The 20,122-nt window shown below is 34.1% G+C and overlaps 1 long non-coding RNA gene across 1 annotated transcript in view; it reads left to right on the top strand.

The window, feature by feature from the left end:
- The window catches only part of LOC123853524 (uncharacterized), a 33,133-nt gene extending 13,342 nt beyond the window's left edge, over positions 1 to 19,791 (top strand). Inside the window, exons 2-3 of the long non-coding RNA XR_006793160.3 lie at positions 2,409 to 2,485; positions 18,871 to 19,791. This is a non-coding gene — a long non-coding RNA (uncharacterized LOC123853524). The remainder of the gene's footprint in view (positions 1 to 2,408; positions 2,486 to 18,870) is intronic.
- Positions 19,792 to 20,122: the final 331 nt, after the last annotated feature.

Below are 20,122 nucleotides of genomic sequence, written 5' to 3'. Positions count from 1 at the left end.
TGTTTCCTATGCTTTGCAGAAGCTATTTAGTTTGATGTACTTTCAGTTGTATATTTTTGCTTTTGGTCTTGTGCTTTTGATATTGTATCTGAGAAATCGTTGCCAGGACCCATGTCATGAAGTTTTCCCCTTTGTTTTCTTATAGGAATTTTATAGTTTCAGGTCTTAATTTAATCTTTAACCATTTTCAGTTGATTTCTGTGTATGGTGAAAAATAAGGACCTAATTTCATTCTTTTGCATGTGGATATGCAGTTTTCCCAACACCATTGTAGAAGACACTCCTTTTCCCCATTGTGTATTCTTGGTACTCTTGTCAACAGTTAGTAGGCCACATATTCATGAGTTCATCTCTGTATTCTCTTCTGTTCCTTTGGTTTATATGTCTGTTTTTATTTCAGTGCTGTACTGTTTTAATTACTGTAGCTTTGTAATATATTTTGAAATCAGGAAATGTGATGCCTCCAGCTTTGCTCTTTTTTACTCAAGATTGCTTTGACTTTTGGTATCTTTTGTGGTTCCAAATTAGCAAATCAAATTCACCAGCACATTAAAGGATCATCATACATCATGACAAAGTGGGATTTATCCCTGGGATGCAAGGATGGTTCAACATAGGCAAATCAAATAATGCAATATACCACATTAATAGAATGTAGGATAAAAGTCACACAGTCATCTCAATAGATGTAGAAAAAGCATTTGATGAAATTTAGCACCTTTTTGTGAGAAAAACTGTCAACATAACCATATATGAAAAGTCCATACCTGATGTCATACTCAATTGCTGAAAAACTGAAAGCTTGTTCTCTAAGATCAAGAACAAGGCAAGGATGCCCACTCTCACCACTTCTATTCAGTGTAGTCCTGGAAGTCTTGGCCAGAGCAACTAGATAAGACAAAGAATAAAAAGCATCCATATTAGGAAGGAAGAAGTAAAATTACATGTTTGCAGATAACATATTACATGTAGAAAACCCTAAAGATTCCACAAAAATAGTTTGAACTAATAAATTCAGGAAAGTTGCAAAATGCAAAAATCAACATGTAGAAATCAGTTGCATTTCCATACACTATGAACTAACCTAAAAATCATTAAGAAAATAATCCTATTACAATAGCATCCAAAAAAATAAAATACTGAGGAATAAACTTAATCAAGGAACTGAAAGACTTATACACTGAAAACTACAAAATTTTGATGAAAGAAATTGAAGAGGACACAAATAAATAGGATATCCATGTTCATAGATTGGAGGACTTAATATTGTTAAAACATCCATACTACCAAAAATTATCTACAGATTCAGTGCTATCCCTGTCAAAATCCCAATGGTATTTTTGACAGAAATAGAAAAATAAAACCCTAGGCAGGGATGATAATGAACACAATAAATATCCTTAATACAATGAAATAAAAACTGAAATTGTAAACAAATATAGACTTAACACATAAAATAATTCACTTTTAATATGTTGATGTACCTCAGACAAGATTTCAAAGTATAACTGTTTCTCTTGCAAATATATACAGTTGTGAATAATGCTAGATGATTATTTACTGAATAATTATTCAGAGAATATTACTATTTAAAGATTAATTATGCCATCATTTCCTTGCAAAAATAGATGCATGCATGTTCAAAGCCCAGGAACTGAGAGCAAAAGATGAACATTAGGGAGGAATATCAGTCTAGAAAAACTTATTTCTCACATACTGGCAAGTGAGGGATAAATGAGAGAAAATAGAGGAAATAACTAAATGTAACATCTGTCTGATCGACATCTTCAAAGTAATGAATCATCTCGCATGGAAAATTTACAGAACCTATCTTTATGTACATTTGGCATTACACTAACTCATTGGTTTCTAGACTCCAATTTGACTCTTAGTATATTTATTTAGAGCACATACTATATACTAAAGTGAAAGGATTGAAAGGATTTTACTAACTTGTTATTTATAAGATTCTGTAACCATTGAGGAATTTGACATGACTAGTTTGTTAAATCTCTAAATATTAGCACCTTATCTAGCTAAAAAGTAAACACTGTTATTAAGTTACAGACTTCAGTAGTTTGGTTTCAAAATTAGCATGAGTTATCTTGTCCGAAGTGATGTCTCTTAATTACTTGAATTGGACTTTAAACCTAGTTATACTTTTCATGTTGACAAAGATTACCAAAATAGTTGTCATTTAAAAGAAAACAGAGAAGCCATCATTTGTACTTATTATCTTGACAAGATTATTTAGCTAAATAGGTGACCCCAATATTCAAAGGAATACATGAGTTAATGTATTAGGTAGGGTCACATATACTATAGGCGTAAAGGAATGCCTTAAAAATAAGTATGTGTTTTGAAGTAGGTACTTTAAAAAAGTAAAGTTTTTTTTTTTTCTTTTGCAGAATAGAGTTAACAATAATTTTCATTTCTGTGAAGATTAAACAAAATGGTAATGTGAAAGAAGGTTGAAAGCTGTAAGGTAAGAATGATATTACCTTTGGACCGTCTTCCTGGAAGTATTTTCCCTATTGCTTAGCTACAGTGCATGTTAGTGGGGGAATGATAAGTGGAATCCAAGAGGTTTATTAAAGGTTTATTTATGTAACCTTGGAGGAAATTAAATAATGTATGGTAGGCTGGGAATGCCATAGACGGGAATGGAGATTAGCTCTTGAGGAAAGAGGAATAATTAACTGAAAATTTTAATCATGCTAACTAAAATAGATGGATAAACTAGTTAGTCGTTCAACCAATATTTGTTTAGTATAAGGAAATAAGCTAGCTTCTACTAAATATCTGAGGATTTTACAAGCTAGGGAGGGCAATATGATATAATCATCTAAAATTAATTAATAGTGAAAGGTATAAATACAAATGTAAGGATAATCTGGAGGCCTCATAGAAATAGCAGTTAATGGTATGGCTTCTTTGGCGGTGAAGAACTAGAAAACAGTATGGACTCCAAATGAAAGCTTAGCTACCACATATTTAGTGCTGGCATATTTTCAGGCAGGATCAGTACTGCAGACTCTCACTGTGAATTTAATTTGCTTTTCCTGATTATTAATAAAGTTAAATGTCCTCTTATATGTTAAATGATCATGTAAAATGATGTTTACTTTTTAATAGCAAATAAGCAAAACTATTTAGTTGTGGACTATTGGTCTTCTCACTCTTGGAAATAAGAGAAAATGCTGTAACAACTTTTGTGTCACCAGATTTTACACTACCATAAGATGTTAAATATTCTTGTAAATTTTATTTTGAAATACTTCTAGTATAAATAAGGCTAATAAATTATAAATCATTCCAATCTGATCAAATGCAGTACTTGATTTTTCAAATACATAGGGACACAAGAAAATTCTTTGAGGAATTGCAGTATACAAACAGATGGTTTTACCATAATATTCTTTTCCTTTTTAAATTACTATGCACGCTAAAGCTCTTAAGTTGATTCTCAATTACATGGAAAATAGGAGAGAAATTGAGAAGTTGAATATGCAAGTACAACAAAGGAAAATGAAAAGAAAAACATTTTATACAAAGATCTAGTACTAGTCACACTCAGAGGAAGTTAGCAAAATGAAGAATACAATAAAGAATAAGAGGATATATAAGATAGTAATAAGGATAGTGTGGAATAGTGATGGGGAAAAAGGTAAGGATGATATTGTTCTGTTGTTCATTGTCTTATATTAATCTTTCCATCCATCATTATTCTTTATCCTCTACATCACTGCATTATAACTATATACCTTATAAAATGAAGACTTTTCACATAGCTTAGGAGTTAGGGTATGCTTCAATTACATTGCAGCTTTACATTATATACTTTATATTTATTGTTCCTTCTCTGTACTCTCCCACTCATCTTTGGTGGCTTGATCACCTCAAATATGAAAGAATCAAAACTGGCTGTCTATTTTTATAGATGATGAAACTAGGATTCATTGGTGTAAAAGCCATGCTCAAAGACCTACAGTTAGTTGCTATGCTGAAATTCAGATTCAAGGCAGTGTTAATCCAAAGGTAGCGATGTAGAATTTAGGGGTAAAAGGATGCAATGACTTGTCTAGACCAATGTGATTGAGGCAGAATATTCTGTCATTCAACAAATAATTACCAAATGCCTATCTGCCAAAGGTGCTTTACACAGATAATGTAAGAATTAGTATCATTCATTTTTCATACCATCTCAGTTCAGTGACATAAATAGGCAAAAAAATAAGGAATATATACAACATTTTATCACGGTTCTGGTATCAGTATGGAGAGGGTGTTATAGCTGTACATAAGAGAGACATTTAAGAAAAATTTATGAATGCAAATTGGGGAGGAGTGTGTAGTCAAAAAAGGTCAGTTAAAGATCAGCTAGAGAACATAAGACCCATAGTTTATAAGAAGGAAGAGTAGAAGTTAGCCCATTAAAGCACTAGTCAAGAAACAGACAAAATATGTATTGTAGGTGAAATCAATGATTAGAAAGATGAGCTAATTTCAGCATAGGTGGGATTCATACTAGTGAAATAGGAGAGGTGGTAAGTGAGGGTCTCTGTGGGATACAGTGTCAGGGAGATAAGTAGTATTGTGTTCTTAACTTATTTTATGGAGAGCATATATTATTCTAACAGTAATATGATAATATTGAATAATATTGTAGTCAGGGGCCACTTGGTTACAGGAAAATTTTAAAAAATATATAAAGTAATATCTTTTGTTAGGGTGATGGTCTCTGGTGACTAAGCTTTACTCACTTTTAATGAAGATGTATTTAATTTCATAAAGTCCAGTATCCCTGTGTTCCCCTCCTCCATCCTACATGTCTCTAGGTCTCATCACTGTAACTCTCTAATATTCTCTTGTGACTAATTAGTTACATTAAATGTTTGCACCTGAAAAGAGGAGGCAGGTTGCCAAAAAACCAGTATTATAAGAGGAAAATGTAGCTCTTAAGCCTTGGAGTTTATGGCATGAGGCTGGCTGGTTAGGTAGCACATTGTGAGACATAAATCAAATCTGGCTACAAGATAACATATTCATAATAGAGTGGATATCCAAATGCCCCAAAGTCAAAAAGCTCTTCAGCTATATCCCATCACCGGCTGGAGCAATACTGGTATACAGCAGCAGGGAAACATCGATGTAAGATAAACTGGGAGCGTCTTGCATAGCCTGTATTGCATAACTGGACAATTGGCTCATCTGTGAAGTGGAATTCTGGCATTTCACCAAAAAAATGAAGGAAACAGCTTATGTCAGACTTAATGACAGATTGGAACATGAAACTGGAAAGCAACCAGAAACTAAAGAACCAGCTATGATTTTGCACCTGCTTAGCAAAACTGTCACTCTTCCTTCTCTCTTAGTGGTTACTACATTCTTTTCACTGAGGATTGGGTGTTGACACAAGATTAAAAAGGGAAAGACTGTTTTGAGGGTACTACTGTATTAATACCATTTAATATGGTGTTTGGCACATATTGGCTGCTCAGTAAATACAGTTTAATGGTCCAGTGTTCCTCTACACAAAAAATGGAAAGTGCTTACTCCAGGTTTCTGTATGTCTTCTGAGGTTGAATATTCATGAGACAGACTCGGATTGCTGTGACCAAATTGCTAATTACTGGTAGAGAAACACTAGCCCTGTAGGAATCCCTTTGTTCAGTGTTCACTCAATAACATAAGTCTGAGTAGGTTTTTGAGAAGCAGATTTGGCTGAAGGGATTATGGAGGCATAGAAAATACAGAGGCTGTATCTTTTATATGCAACTCTATGTTGCACTAGAGTTGGTAAGGAGAGTAGGATTTTTTTCTTTAATATAGTATAAAAAGCCCACTAAATGTTTCTGAGAGGTGGAAAAATTCAATACAATCATTAAGTCCTTAGAAATGATCACTGGAGACAACAGAATTGGTTGAAGTTAGGGAAGATGGGATCCTGAGAAATCAGCAAGAGGGAGTTAGCATAAGGTAAAACATAAACTACATGGTTCCATTGGAAATGGAAGGGAAATAAGTAAGTGATACAGTTTATAGCAATTAGGGTGAGATATGTAATCTAAACATATGTCAGTATATTAATGGACTAGGATTATGATACAAGAAAAGGTTTGATTTAGAAACAGGAAAAAAAATCAGTACTTAATAGGAATGATTTAAGGATCAGAGCTGCATTGTCATATGTGTTCTTCCATATCACCATGAGTAACTATGAATGTGAATGAGAACACTTAAATTCACATATCTGAAAAATGTTGACCCTTAGGTAGGTGTATTCATTCATTTCAGCAATGGGTTATGTAGTTAAATCCTTTGGGGTGTGTGTAGATGTCAGATACTTTGTGGAATCTTGCTTTTAATAGAACTTCAGACGGTTGTAATAATAATGTCTTGTTAGTTTAAACTACGTTTTTTTTTCTGATGATGATTTAAATTTTCTAATCAAATAGTTTGGCTTTATCTTTGGTAATCTAGGTAAGCTATGTACCACATTACAACTACAAGTTAACAGAAAATAGTTAACGATTCTTTGGTAAATTTAGGCAACATTATAAAATCTATTCAGTATTTCATTTCTTCCTAGTTAGTTTTGTGTATTTCTTTTAATTTTGATGAATGATAGTCAAATCTTGGCACATAGGAATGCCTTATTTCCCAAAGCCCTTATAGGAATTATACCTATTCCTTGAAAGATATTGTGGGAATCGAAAATGCGAGAGAATTTTTTTTTTTCTTCCTAAATGGAAGACCCTTTTTCATATGGAATTATATGTACTATTAGGGTGTTCAAAGATTCAAACCAAAATTAACAGTGGGCTAAATTGGGATCAGAATAGAGCATACTTTATTAATAAGACATATCTCTGTCATAATCCGCAGTGAGATAACAGTGATATCAAAATATCTAATTAGAGCAATAGAGTCATAAATCAATCTTAATTAAGCTACAATTACACAATAATGGATGCATGCCATCTGAAAGTAGAGTCTGGCATAACTACAGGAAGTTAAAACCAGGAGGTCAGGTTGCATCCATTGGCATGGGTGTAGGTCTTTTTTTTTTTTTAATTTAATTTAATTTTATTATGTTATGTTTGTCACCATATAATACATCATTGGTTTTTGATGTAGTGTTCCATGATTCATTGTTTGCATATAACACCCAGTGCTCCATGCAGCAAGTGCCCTCCTTAATACCCATCACTGGGATAACCCTTCCCCCCACCCCCCTCCCCTCTAAATCCCTGTTTGTTTCTCAGAGTCTACAGTCTCTCATGGTTCGTCTCCATGAACGATAGTCAAATCTTGGCACATAGGAATGCCTTATCAGGCATATCAGATGAAATCTGATAATTTATTTTGATTAGAAGTATAAACAACAATATCTAGAATGCTACACCAAACCTCTACAGTATAACTATCATGTAAAGTGATCTGTTAATAAATTCAATAATAATATTTAATAATGTTTATATATTATGTTTAAATATTATTAGACTTTGTTATGCTTTTCTACCTTTATGTACTAAATTCTGTGATCTGTTCAAATAGAATCAATCATTGTTTGCCTTCCTCCCAATTGATTTGAGTCAAGCAATATGAAAGGAAATCTAGAGAATACATTCATCAGACACATATTTATTTGCTACCTTCTTACTAAGTAGAACAAATCTTACATAATTAACTCCCATAAGAAATATTCTGATGGCTTTGTTTTCTTCAAAACCCAAGCACTAAAGATTAAGTGCTAAGAAAAAACAAGCACAACACAAAATCCCAGATGACAAAATACCTGTTCCTTATAAAGTTTCTCGTGAGTTTTTCTAGAGGTCCAAAAACAACTCCAAAGTCAAAGGCTGATGAATATATATGCACAAAAAGAAACAGAAAAAAAAAAAAAGAAAGAAAATTAGGAAGGGAAGGAAGTTTCTCTTAACCTGGGTTTAATACCTGTTTTAGGTTTGTTTCAGTATTTGTTGGTCAGTGGACAAATACAGAATATACTTTGCTTAGCACTTTCAGAATCCAGTCATTTTGCTTTTCTGCAGTGGTCTCTTTTAAGTTTCTTTTACCTATGTGACAATAATGCTTTCCAGGCAAAAACAAAATAAACTTGATTAAAGGTTGGAAATGGTAAATTCAAATGTCTTTATGATAATTGAGCATAATTGTATGATATAAAGGCATCTAACTCTCTGTGGCATATTACATTTCCCAAAGATGCCAAAACAATATCCCCAAATCCTTTAGCTCTTCTAGAACTTCCACACTCTTCTATCATGAGAATCACCTTGATTTCACTCTCCCACAAGCCCAGTGGGTCTGTTTTGATCAATAGAATATGGCAAAAGTGATGTTTTTGAATTCTGAGACTATATTATAAAAATGTCATGAAGTTTTCACCTTTCTTTCTTAGGATGCTTATTCTTTGAACCTAGATGCAGTTGTGCGAGAAAACTTAAACTATCCTGTGCACAAAGCTCACGTGGAATAGCTAGGTGTGGTTATTAGGATTGACAGCTTAATTGAGGTTGCAGATTCCAGCACATATGCAATTTCAGACATATGATTAAAGGCAATTCCAGATAATTCTAGTGCCATGGTGATAAGTCACAGTGTAGAAACACATTACTCTAAATTCCTGGCCATAGAATTCATAAGAATAATCAAATGTCAGTTTATGATGCTAAGTTTGGGGTGGTTTGTTACACGTAGTAGTAACTGGAGTGCTTTCATAACAGAACGTTGTATTTTAGATATGTCACCATTAATAGTGATGTTACTTGATTTCAGAAAGCAGGTTATCCAAAAGTAGCTCTGTGTGCTTGATCTGGGTTGTCTGGACAATATTAGTTGAAGGGAACTTGCCTTAGACTTCTTATAGTCAGAGAGCATGCATGTAACCTCTGTTTCCCCTGTGTCCTGTGGCTTCCACATTCTGGTAGGGGGGCTACAATATCCGGTGGCCCCCAAGACTTCCAGGATGTGGGAAACAGCTGATGCCAGACAACTCTTGTGAATTGCTGGTACCTGAATCTAGAAGCTGGTACCAGGTCATCTAGTAGAACCTTTCATGGATAAAGCCACTTTTATACTTGTGTTAGTAGAATATACAATTGTAGTAATGTGGAAGACAGTTCATTTACTAAATCATGTATATACACTTACTATATAACAAATTACCTCAACCCTGACTTATCTTTATGCAAACAATGGGAGAGTTGGGAACCTGCGTCTTTTACTTTTTGAACTGGCTCTGTGATTTTTCTCCTTCTCTAAGTGAACCAGTTTCTTAACCCATGATATGTGACAATGTGGAATTTACCAACAGTGCTACCGCATGCAAGTAGTGACGTAGAATGGACTTATCTTGCATGACAGTTAGGAAGTCAGTTATCACTTGTAATTCAAGATACTTAAATTCAACATCACATTTTAAAATTTCTTAAATTACATGACTGCAAAGAAAAAAGGGAATTCAAGAGTTCAGAACCTTTCAGGGCTCCTGGGTGGCTCAGTCAGTTAAGGGACCAACTCTATTTCAGCTCAGGTCATGATCTTAGGGTTGTGAGATGGAGCCCTGTGTGGGGCTCTGTGCTGGGCATGGAGCCTGCTTGAGATTCTCTGCCCCCCTCTTTCTCTCCCTCTCGAAAACAAGAAAAGAGTTGAGAAAGTTTAAAGTTTAATTTATTGATGCGATATCAATAAATTGATTAATTAGGGGTGCCTGCGTGGCTCAGTCAGTTAAGGGTCTACCTTCAGCTCAGGTCATGATCCCAGGGTCCTGGGATGGAGCCCCATGTTGGGCTCCCTGCTGAACAGGGAACCTGCTTCTCCTTCTCCCTCTGCCCCTCCCCCTGCTCGTGATTTCTCTCTCTCTCTCTCTCAAATATATAAATAAAAATCTTAAAAAAAATAAATCGATTAATTAAGGTTTGATTAATCAGTTATTTAGGAATTAATAAATTCTTATATATTGAATAATTAGGAATATGCAGTAGTCATGTATCAAGCTAACCTTGATCTAATTACAATTTGATTTTCCAGATATTGCTCAATTTTCAGAATAGTTTGTTAGTGGTGATAGAGTTTATAGTTCTTATTTGGCAGTTTTTACTCTAATATTTCTTATATTTATGTGACCATTTCCCAATGAAAATTTTACTTTTAAGCCAAAAAAGAAAAACCTCATGGCTCAGCTGTGTTACTTTCACTGAATTATGCATGTTCTGTGCATATAACACTGCCTAAATTTTTAAAATCCAGAAGTGTTCCAAAACCAATTTTTAAAAAGCAGTTGATAATATAAAACACATCAAATCAACTCATTGTACACCTTAAACTTACACTATATCTCAATAAACCTGAAAAAATGTAAAAGCCCAATAGTGTGCTTTTTCATAAGAGCTTATAATTCTCAGTTAAATATTTATGGTAGTTAGCTCAAGAATGTTTGAGTTTCCAGTTTTATGGAAGGAAGAAATTCCTGAAGAATGTGTCCGTGGATACAAACCGTGAGTGTCCAAAGTAGTAGGCCAGATATCTGTATGGTGATTAAACTGCAAGTGGTAAGATGTATTTTCAGACCTACTGGTACTTATTGGGATATGTTAAGAGTTCTGGAATAGTTCTACCAAGAGTTTTTCACGATGCTATCTCCATTATCCAGTCAAACTGGTCTAGGCATATATCAAGCAGCTAGAAGCAAATCCTTGATTAATACATAGAGTGTTTTTATATATACACTTAGCAAAAATAGGGCTATACTTCTTTCATTCCTCTCAGCATATATGCCTATGTCATTGAGATGTCCATTTTGGAGTCCAAACTCCATTTACTTAAGACATGGCTTGTGCAGGCCTATTCCTGGTTAAGTATATATTTATATATAAATTATATCATTATATATTTTTTCTATATGTATTCCACATACACTTGACAGTTCTTAACATGTCTTTCTTGCCAATCAAAAAGATACTTCCTACATGTTTATAATCATTTTAAGTTAAATGATTCACATTTATTTCACCATAATTCACATTTATTTCAACACTGAGTTACAAAAAGGCTATGTTAGGGGTTGCTTAGATTAACTAGTTTTCTTTTGACTCAGCCTGTTTTCAGGGACAGACATACTGGAAAGCAGAAGCAGACTGAACAAATGAGTGTCAGACAAGAATAGGAGGAAAAGATAGCTAGATGGGAAAATACGCTATTTAATATCTCCTACACACATGGTATTCTAATGGAGTGTTACTGTTTTATGTCAATCTAATAAACCTATTTTTTTTCTTAAAAATATTAATCTCAGTGGTTGTTTCACTTTTAACAACCAACGTAGAGAGGACTTGTCCATGGAATATCACAAGGAATGAATCCCTGTTTGTCTGCAACTGTTTTTTGGTTTTTTTTTTTTTAAGATTTTATTTATTTATTTGACAGAGAGGGACACAGTGAGAGAGGGAACACAAGCAGGGGGAGTGGGAGAGGGAGAAGCAGGCTCCCCACTGAGCACGGAGCCCGATGCGGGACTCGATCCCAGGACCCTGGGATCATGACCTGAGCCGAAGGCAGCCGCTTAACCGACTGAGCCACCCAGGCGCCCTGTCTGCAACTGTTAATGGGAAGGATCGTCACTGCTCAGATATGTGAAAGAATTAAAGGAAAGAAATATAATGACCAGAAATCCCAGGAAGCACTATCTTGAGTAAAACAATAAAAGGGAAAATAATTTTTAATACAAATCATAAAAATTGTGTTTGTCTTGTTGATGTCTGAATCTTTGAATGATAAAATGAATCATTGAATATAGTGCCTGGCATGGAGAAAGAATGCTCTTCTGCTGTTTAGCCAAGAATTTTATAAAAATTCTAGCATGGTCAGCCTGATAAGATTGTGAGTAAATTCAGTGCTCTGATAGGTTATTAAGTAAAAATGTGAGGCTTCCTTTGTGAGAATGTAATTATTTTGTTGAAACATGGTGGGTAAAACATTTGGTCATTCTTCCCATTCCCATTTTCCCTTGTTATACTTGCTGACCTATATGTAATTTTGAAATATGCTGTGGTTTATTATGGCGCACTGAAATTTGAAGAAAAAAGAAATTTTGCATTCCAGATAGGATGAGCCAAGAGTCTTTCCATAAAATAAATAAGATAAAATTCTGTCTCCATCCAGGGGACAAACATTGTATCAGGTAATAAAATCCGATACTTGTCAAGTTGAAAATAGTCTATGGTTCTTAACTTAAATTGTGTAAAAATAATATTAACCCTAAGGAAGAAAATGGCTCAAATTCATCATAGTGAAATGGACATGCTGCCAACTGTTGATGGTTGGCTACCATTCTTAATGTTGTTTTAAATCAGTAACTACCTTACTTTTTTTTTTTCTTTCCAGGTTTTTATTTAAATTCCGGTTCATTAACATATAGTGTAATATTAGTTTCAGGTGTAGAATTTAGTGATTCATCATTTATATATAATACCCAGTGCTTATCACAAGTGCTCTCCTTAATACCCATCACCCATTTAATCGATCCCCCTGCCCACTTCCCCTCTGGTAACCATCAGTTTGTTCTCTATAGTTAAGAGTCTGTTTCTTGGTTTGCCTCTCTCTCTCTTTTTTTTTTTTACCCCCATGTTCATTTGTTTTGTTTCTTAAATTGTACCTATGAGTGAAATCATACGGTATTTGTCCTTCACTGACTGACTTATTTCGTTTAGCATAATACTCTCTAGCTCTATCCATGTCATTGCAAATGGTAAGATTTCATTCTTTTTTTATGGCTGAGTGATATTCCATTGTGTATACATATATATGTACACACACATACCGCCTCTTTATCCATTCATCAGTCGATGGACATTTGGGTTCTTTCCATAATTTGGCTATTGTTGATAATGCTGCTATAAAATTTGGGGTGCATGTGTCCCTTTAAATCAATATTTTTGTATTCTTTGGGTAAGTACCTAGTAGTGCAACTGCTGGGTTATAAGGTAGCTCTACTTTTAACTTTCTGAGAAACCTCTATACTATTTTCCACAGTGGCTGCACCAGTTTGCATTCCCACCTACAATGCACGAGGGTTCCCCTTTCTCCACATCCTCACCAACACCTGTTTCCTGTGTTAATTTCAGCCATTCTGACAGGTGTGAGGTGATATCTCATTGTAGTTTTGATTTGTATTTCCCTGATGATGACTAATGTTGAGTACCTTACCTTTTGTTGTAGAAAAAACTTCTGTATACATTTCAGGGAAGAATTGATTCTTAAACATTAAACATTTTAAAAAGAAGTGTCATATCTTCAAAAAGATGAACTTATACAATCTTAATAACTCAAGGGTATTTTATATGTTATATATAAATAAGTTAATATTTATATGTATAAATTTATAATATTTTTATATTTAATATATATATTTGCAGAAAAATATAGAGTTCAAAATCTGACTGACTTTCAGTACAAGAAGCCAGATAAAATTACCAGATAGGATAGAGAAGGGAAGGTTACAATTTTCCAATCTGAAGTTCCTCCTTTCCTCTTCTCTGGACATCTGCTGTAAAGAAGAATGATTTGCAGCCCCTCTGGAAATAATCTCAGGCTGTTCCTCTAATTACCAAAAAGCTAATTAAAAGACAAATTACTGGAAAAGCTTCAATTGTAACTCACCTGTAAGACCACGGTCTATCTGTAACATACAGACAAAATTCTGGAGAATTTATATAATCTTAGCCATTAAGATTGTGGGATAAACATGAAGAACAAAGCCAAGTTAGATAGATTTGAAGGTAATAAAAGACTTCAGTGAAGAGCACTCACCATTTGTCATTCCAAACAGGAACTGCTGGGTGTCTCCCACTAAAATTAAATATTAGAGCTTATTAGAGAAAATTCACAGCTCTGATACTAGAGTTAGGAAATGGAGGTGTCCTTTAATGTCACTACCTCTTTCTCTTCTGCTATTTACCTTCTTTTAACTAACTTACACAATTATTTCTTGATTTTTACTTTTATTGTATACATTATCTGTTGTATCTCTCCAATAGTCAATTTGAATTTTACTCTCTTCTACATGTTTCAGTAAAAACAAAAACATTTTACTTTCTCCTATCTTCACAATATAATTTAGTGACAGCTTTTGGTTGTATTGGTATTTATTATTTATTTTAAGTTTAAACATTATTTACTGCCAACTGAAGTAATACCACATTCATTTTCTTGTACAGTGATTTAGATGAATCATTCCCCTATGTGGTCATATACATATATTTTTTCCACTAATTTATCTCTAGTTCTTTGACAGAATTTGGAAACATCTATGAAATAGTCTATATCAAATATTCTATTTTTTGGTTTCTCCTAGATTTCTATGTCTTTCTATCTGCATGGGTTGATCTCTACGTATTTCTCCAAGATACTCTTACCTTTTTGTAAGCTATTTCCCTCATTTCTTTTCCAGATTGTATTTCCTCTTTATTGGATATCATATCTTTATCGCTCTCCCCCTGCCCCACTTTTGTGTAGCACATAAATATGTGGAAAGGAAAGATTTGAGAACATTCAGATCTAAAGGCAAAAGGTTGCAAATGAGGGAGCATAAAATGAAGTAAAATTTTTCACATTGTGGAATCTCTATAACCAATTTTGATTGACAGTATTTTAATTGGAGGAACATTGGCAAATTGTTCTAAATGATTTTACCTACATCATCAGCTTCCCCCTCTCTTTAATGAGAAATAAGTCATCCTCTGTTTATAGTTTAAACTTAGTTTAAATTTTCCTAGAGGCTTTAAAACAGATGGTAGCATCTGCTTAAAGCTGATATGGTTATTAAAGTAGAGAAGTATCTAACCACTGAAGTTTTAATTCAGTTGATATCAATCCTTCATATATATATAAAAAAATGCTTGAAAGTATGCTATGAAAATGTAAATAACATAGAATTATGAAAAGGAAGATAGATACAAGCTGATAATACATACTTTCTCTAACAAGACCAAAAGTTTTTGACTTAATTTGATTTGCTAATATAGGTATATTTCCTCCCATACTTTGAAAAATTCTTTCTTTCCAGTGATTTCTTATTTTTTCCCCTTTTTCTTTAGCTTTACAACAGAAATGCTTGCCATTGGTGTCTTGTGCTGTTCTCTGACTTATTTTTAGCATATACAACTGAAGACACTCTCAACACTAGCTGGTTCACCTGTAAGTTTATGTATATCCCTTAAGCTCTGCAAACTAAAGGTCCAGAGAAGAAAATCAGTTATTCATTAGTCCACCTTACTTTATTATTAGGTATATGTGACAGTTAATTTTATGTGTCAACTTGATTGGGCCATGGCATCCAGACATTTGGTCAAATACAGTCTGGATGTTTCTGTGAAGGTATTTTTTACATGAGATTAGCATTTAAATCAGCCAACTTTGAGTAAAGCAGACTACCCTCCGTAACGTGAGTGGGCCTCATCCAATCATTTGAAAGCCTTAACAGAAAACAGATTGAGATCCCCCAAGAAAGAGAGACTTCTGCATCCAGATTGCCCTTGGAATCAAACTACAACATCAGCTTTTCCCTGCATTGCTAGCCTGCCAGCCCACCTGGCAGATTTTGGACTTGTTAGCCTGTACAGTCATGTTAGCCAATTCCTTAAAATACATTTTTCTCTCTGTATGTATACATACCCTGTTGGTTCTGTTTCTCTGGAGAACTCTGAATAATACAGTGCAGCAAGAGTCATACTGCCAGTTTAAAGACAAAATTTAGAGATGTAGGAAATTTTTCTAAAAAAGAGTAAGTGTTAGTGTCACAGTTTAAACTTAGGTCTCTTTTCAACATTGTCTCGGGAGGATAGTTTGAAGAGGATTTAGTTCTTTTCCTCCTGTCTTCTAAGTTAGCTTTATTTTATGGTTTCTATAGTTAACTTGAGTGAGTTGCAATGCCCTATGAAAAGCATGCCTTATACAGTAATAGAAAGAGCTAGAGTAAATATCCCTTCACTTATTTAAATGGTTCCAAGTAAAAGAATTTAGAGTCATTGCATTTTCATGCTGTTTTTCCATTCACTGCCTGAAATAGAGTGGAAAGTTGGAGGCCCTGTGAACAATCAGGCCTCAGAACTAAGTTGGTAATATGTAAGTGCATTCAATTACACTCTAAGTTTAGTATCCAAAAAGTATACACTCTCCCTTATTTTAAATGTACCTTCCTAGTGTCTATAATCCTTTACCGAATTATCAAAAGATTGTAGATATTTAATGCAGTTTAGAGGCAACTCCAACTCTATAAAAAGTTTTAAGTTTAAAAAATAATTAAAATTTTGATTTATTCTGATTTTTAAAATACATAGTTGTTTATATACAATAACGATAAATCAAATTCACATACTACTGTTGAATATTTTGAAGAAAAATATGATTGCTGAACCATCCTTCTCTTTGCCTGATAACAAAATCTTCGAATTCCTCACAATTCCTACCTAGACTCAACTTCCCATGGCACCAAAATTAAATTTGCTTTTTCTGGGTATTTCTAAGAACTCCCTAAACATGCCATTCCCAGGCTTAGGCTGCTTGATGTTTTTACCCCAAACAAGTATCTCCCACAACCTGACTACCACCTCTCAAGCATGTTTATAAAATGAAAGAGCCACAAAGAGATGGTTCTCTGCTGGACTCTAGAACCATAGTACACGCACTTGTGAAATCAAAGCATATTTCTTCACAGGATGTTGAGAATGGTGTCCATGTACCTGCTAACTCTTCTGCTGATGAGTAATAGCCTAATTCTTTCCTGAGATACTTGTTGATGGTATTCATAGGAAGCACAGTGGCTGCTCATATGAAGTAGATTCTGTGCCATTGTATGATTGAAGGAATTGAATGGGCTCCCATGATGATGAAATATTTGTTCAGAAAAGCCAGTAATGAAATGGGTACCTTGTCAGTGGGTGATTAATGTTTTTGAGAGGGCACGTTAGTGAGAGCTAACAGTTCTTGTGGTTGGGTGGCTGGATTATATACAGACTACAGGTTGCCTTGAGCAGATATGGAGGTCATAGATACAAGGACCATAAAGCCCAAAGTTAGACCCATCATTTTTCAACCAGGTGACTGTGCAGTTCACAGTCACTGGAGCCTGAAAATCTGTGGTTTGAGTAAGAACTGGATAGGAACAGAATGAGGATTGAAAATGATTGGTCTAATTAATCAAATGAGAGGATGAAGGGAGGAGACAAACCACCATTTGCTATTTTTCTTTATTCGTATTTTAGCCATTCCAGTGGGTGTGAAGTGGCATCTCATTGTGGTTTTGATTTGCATTTTTTTTTTTAAAGATTTTATTTATTTATTTGACAGAGAAAGACACAGTGAGAGAGGGAACACAAGCAGGGGGAGTGGGAGAGGGAGAAGCAGACTCCCTGCCGAGCAGGGAGCCCGATGCGGGACTCGATCCAGGGTCTCCAGGATCATGACCTGAGCCGAAGGCAGTTGCTTAACCGACTGAGCCACCCAGGCACCCGCATTTTCTTTTTGACCAGTGACGTTGAACATCTTCTCATGTATTTGGTGGTCTTTTGTATATCTTCTTCAAGAAATGTCTATTCAAGTCTTTTGCACCTTTTAATTTGTGTTGTCTTGTTAATTTATAATACTTTATATCTTCTTTATGTTAAACTTTTATCAGATATATAACTTATAAGGATTTTCCCATTCCCTATGTTATCTTTTCTGTTTCTTAATATTCTTTGATGCACAAAAATTAGAAATTTTTATGCCATCCAACTTATCAGTTTTTTTTTTTTTAATTTGGTGTAAAATACAAGAATCCACTGCTAAATCAGAGCTCATGAAGATTTACCCCTATGTATTCTTCTAAGAGTTTTATAGTTTTACAACTTATATTTAGGCTGTTAATCAGTTTTGAGTTAATCTTTGTATATGCATTTAGGTAGGGATCTAATTTCATTATTTTGCATGTAGTTACCAAGTTTTGGCACTATTTATTTAAGAGACTATTCTTTCCCATTGAATAACTTGGTCCCCTTGGAAAAATTCAGTTGACTATACTTGTTTGTCTTATCTCTGCATTCTGGAATTGTGACTCAAGACTGCAATATCAACTTCTACCTGAATTTCCAACCTGCCAGCATGCCCTGCATATGTGCCAGCACCCTCCACCCCCATCTTGCAAAAAATGTCCAAAAGATCTCAATATAGATAGATAGATAGATAGATAGATAGATAGATAGATATCATATATCTATATCCATATCTATATCATCTCCTGTATCCCAATTTTTTTTTTTCCCCTGGATAAACCTGACTAAAATATCCTGTATTTATTGAATCACTTCTCTCTTGCTACTTTCAAGATACACTCTTTGGCTTTGATGGTCAACAGAGAGTTTCAAATGTCTTGCCCCTCTCCCCCACCTTCTTCTGAAATTCACATAATGTGTATGTTGGTACCTTTGATGATGTCCCATAGGTCCCAACTCTGGTCATTTTTCTTCATTCTTTTTTTCTTTTGTGTTTCTTTGTGTGCTTTGTAATTTTTTATATTTGTTGATAACTGAATATATTGAAAATTATATTTGGTAATGTTAGAAATCAGATTTTCTCTGTCCCTAGTGTTTGCTGTTGTTTTTCGAGAGCTACAGTCATCCAGCTCACCTTGGTTTAGTGACCTTTCCAAACTATTTTTGCAATGACTGTATTCCTTGTTCTGTGTGGTCACTCAAATCTCTGTTTCATTAACTTGGTGGTCACTCAGTAACCTCAGAGACATCTCCTTAAATGTCTGGATTCAATAATAAAAGCTAAATAAAAAACTATTCTTCCTTTTTATTTTGATAGATGCCTTCCAAGAAGTCATTTCAGCCCAGTGTGGTGAAACAATGTTCAGCCTGTATACCTGTGAACCTTCAGACTGGTCAAAACACACAACCCAAATTTTTGGAGGACAAGGTCTTTATGTTCACTGTGGCACCAGTGTACCACATGGAAGAATGCAAACAACCCTCTCCAGTACGGTCTGCCATAGGCTAAGAATTAGGCCATGCTACGTAAAACACCAAAATTCAAAATACACCAGTTTCTTTCTTCAATAAGCACTCCCCTAGACACTGCAAGTGTTTGACAAGATAACAAATTTCTGAAATAGTTTATACTGACAGCTCTTGCTAGCTCAATAGTTATTTAAGTGGAGGAACTGATTCTTAGAGCTTCCTACTCCACCAAATTGTTTATAATTTATATCTGTTATAGATTATGACAGATAATAATTATATATACCATATTTATATATAATATGTAATAAATCATTAATATCTATAATCATCATTAAGCTGTTTCATAGTATAATTTTTGTGGGTTTTAATTTGTATCTGTCTTTTACTGTTTTTGTTTTTGCCCAGATTTCCACATACATACTTCCTCACTGCATGATCTCCCTGTGTCTGGTTTTTTATTTTACATCTCTTAACAGTTCTTCTTCATATATAATCTGTTAGAATTGTGTGTTTTCTTGTTTTATAGGATATGTAGCTTTATTTTCTGTTTTTCCTTCATTCCTTTATTCACAGTGTATTTTAGCCTGGGGGAATGGGCAAAAACATCACTTCTTTTCTATCTTAATTGAAATCCCAAATCAGAGTCTTCAATACTGGATTTTAAAAAAAAATTTTATCCTTGGCATGATTTAATAAAACAGAAACATTATTTTTAGGGGCTAAAAAAGGCAATAAATTTAAATTTAACATGATATTTTTGTGCTTGAAAATATATAGAAATCATCATCTTTTCATAGTAATGGTAATTTATCCAGTAGATAATACTTTTCCTACATGCATATCATAACACAGATAAGCATACACAAGTTATGGTAATTTACTTCAGGTATGGACTTTAGAGAAGAAATTACATTTTCAAGTATTTCATTTTGATGATATAGCTGTACAAATTATCTTGTAATATTTTCATTACTCATACATAATTTATTTTATTTTTTCTAAGTAAAACAAGGACTCACTGAAATCCTCAGACTTAATGGAAACACAACTTTATAATAGATACCACAAGGCTTTTCTGTGGGCACTCCTAATTTAAC

This window comes from Mirounga angustirostris, unplaced genomic scaffold (genome assembly GCF_029215605.1).
Source record: "Mirounga angustirostris isolate CCGP_5_RB_7025 unplaced genomic scaffold, mMirAng1.0.hap1 SCAF_7, whole genome shotgun sequence".
Lineage (NCBI taxonomy): Eukaryota > Metazoa > Chordata > Mammalia > Carnivora > Phocidae > Mirounga > Mirounga angustirostris.
The sequence above is the reverse complement of the archived record's forward strand: the minus strand, read 5'-3'. Positions and strand labels throughout refer to the sequence as shown.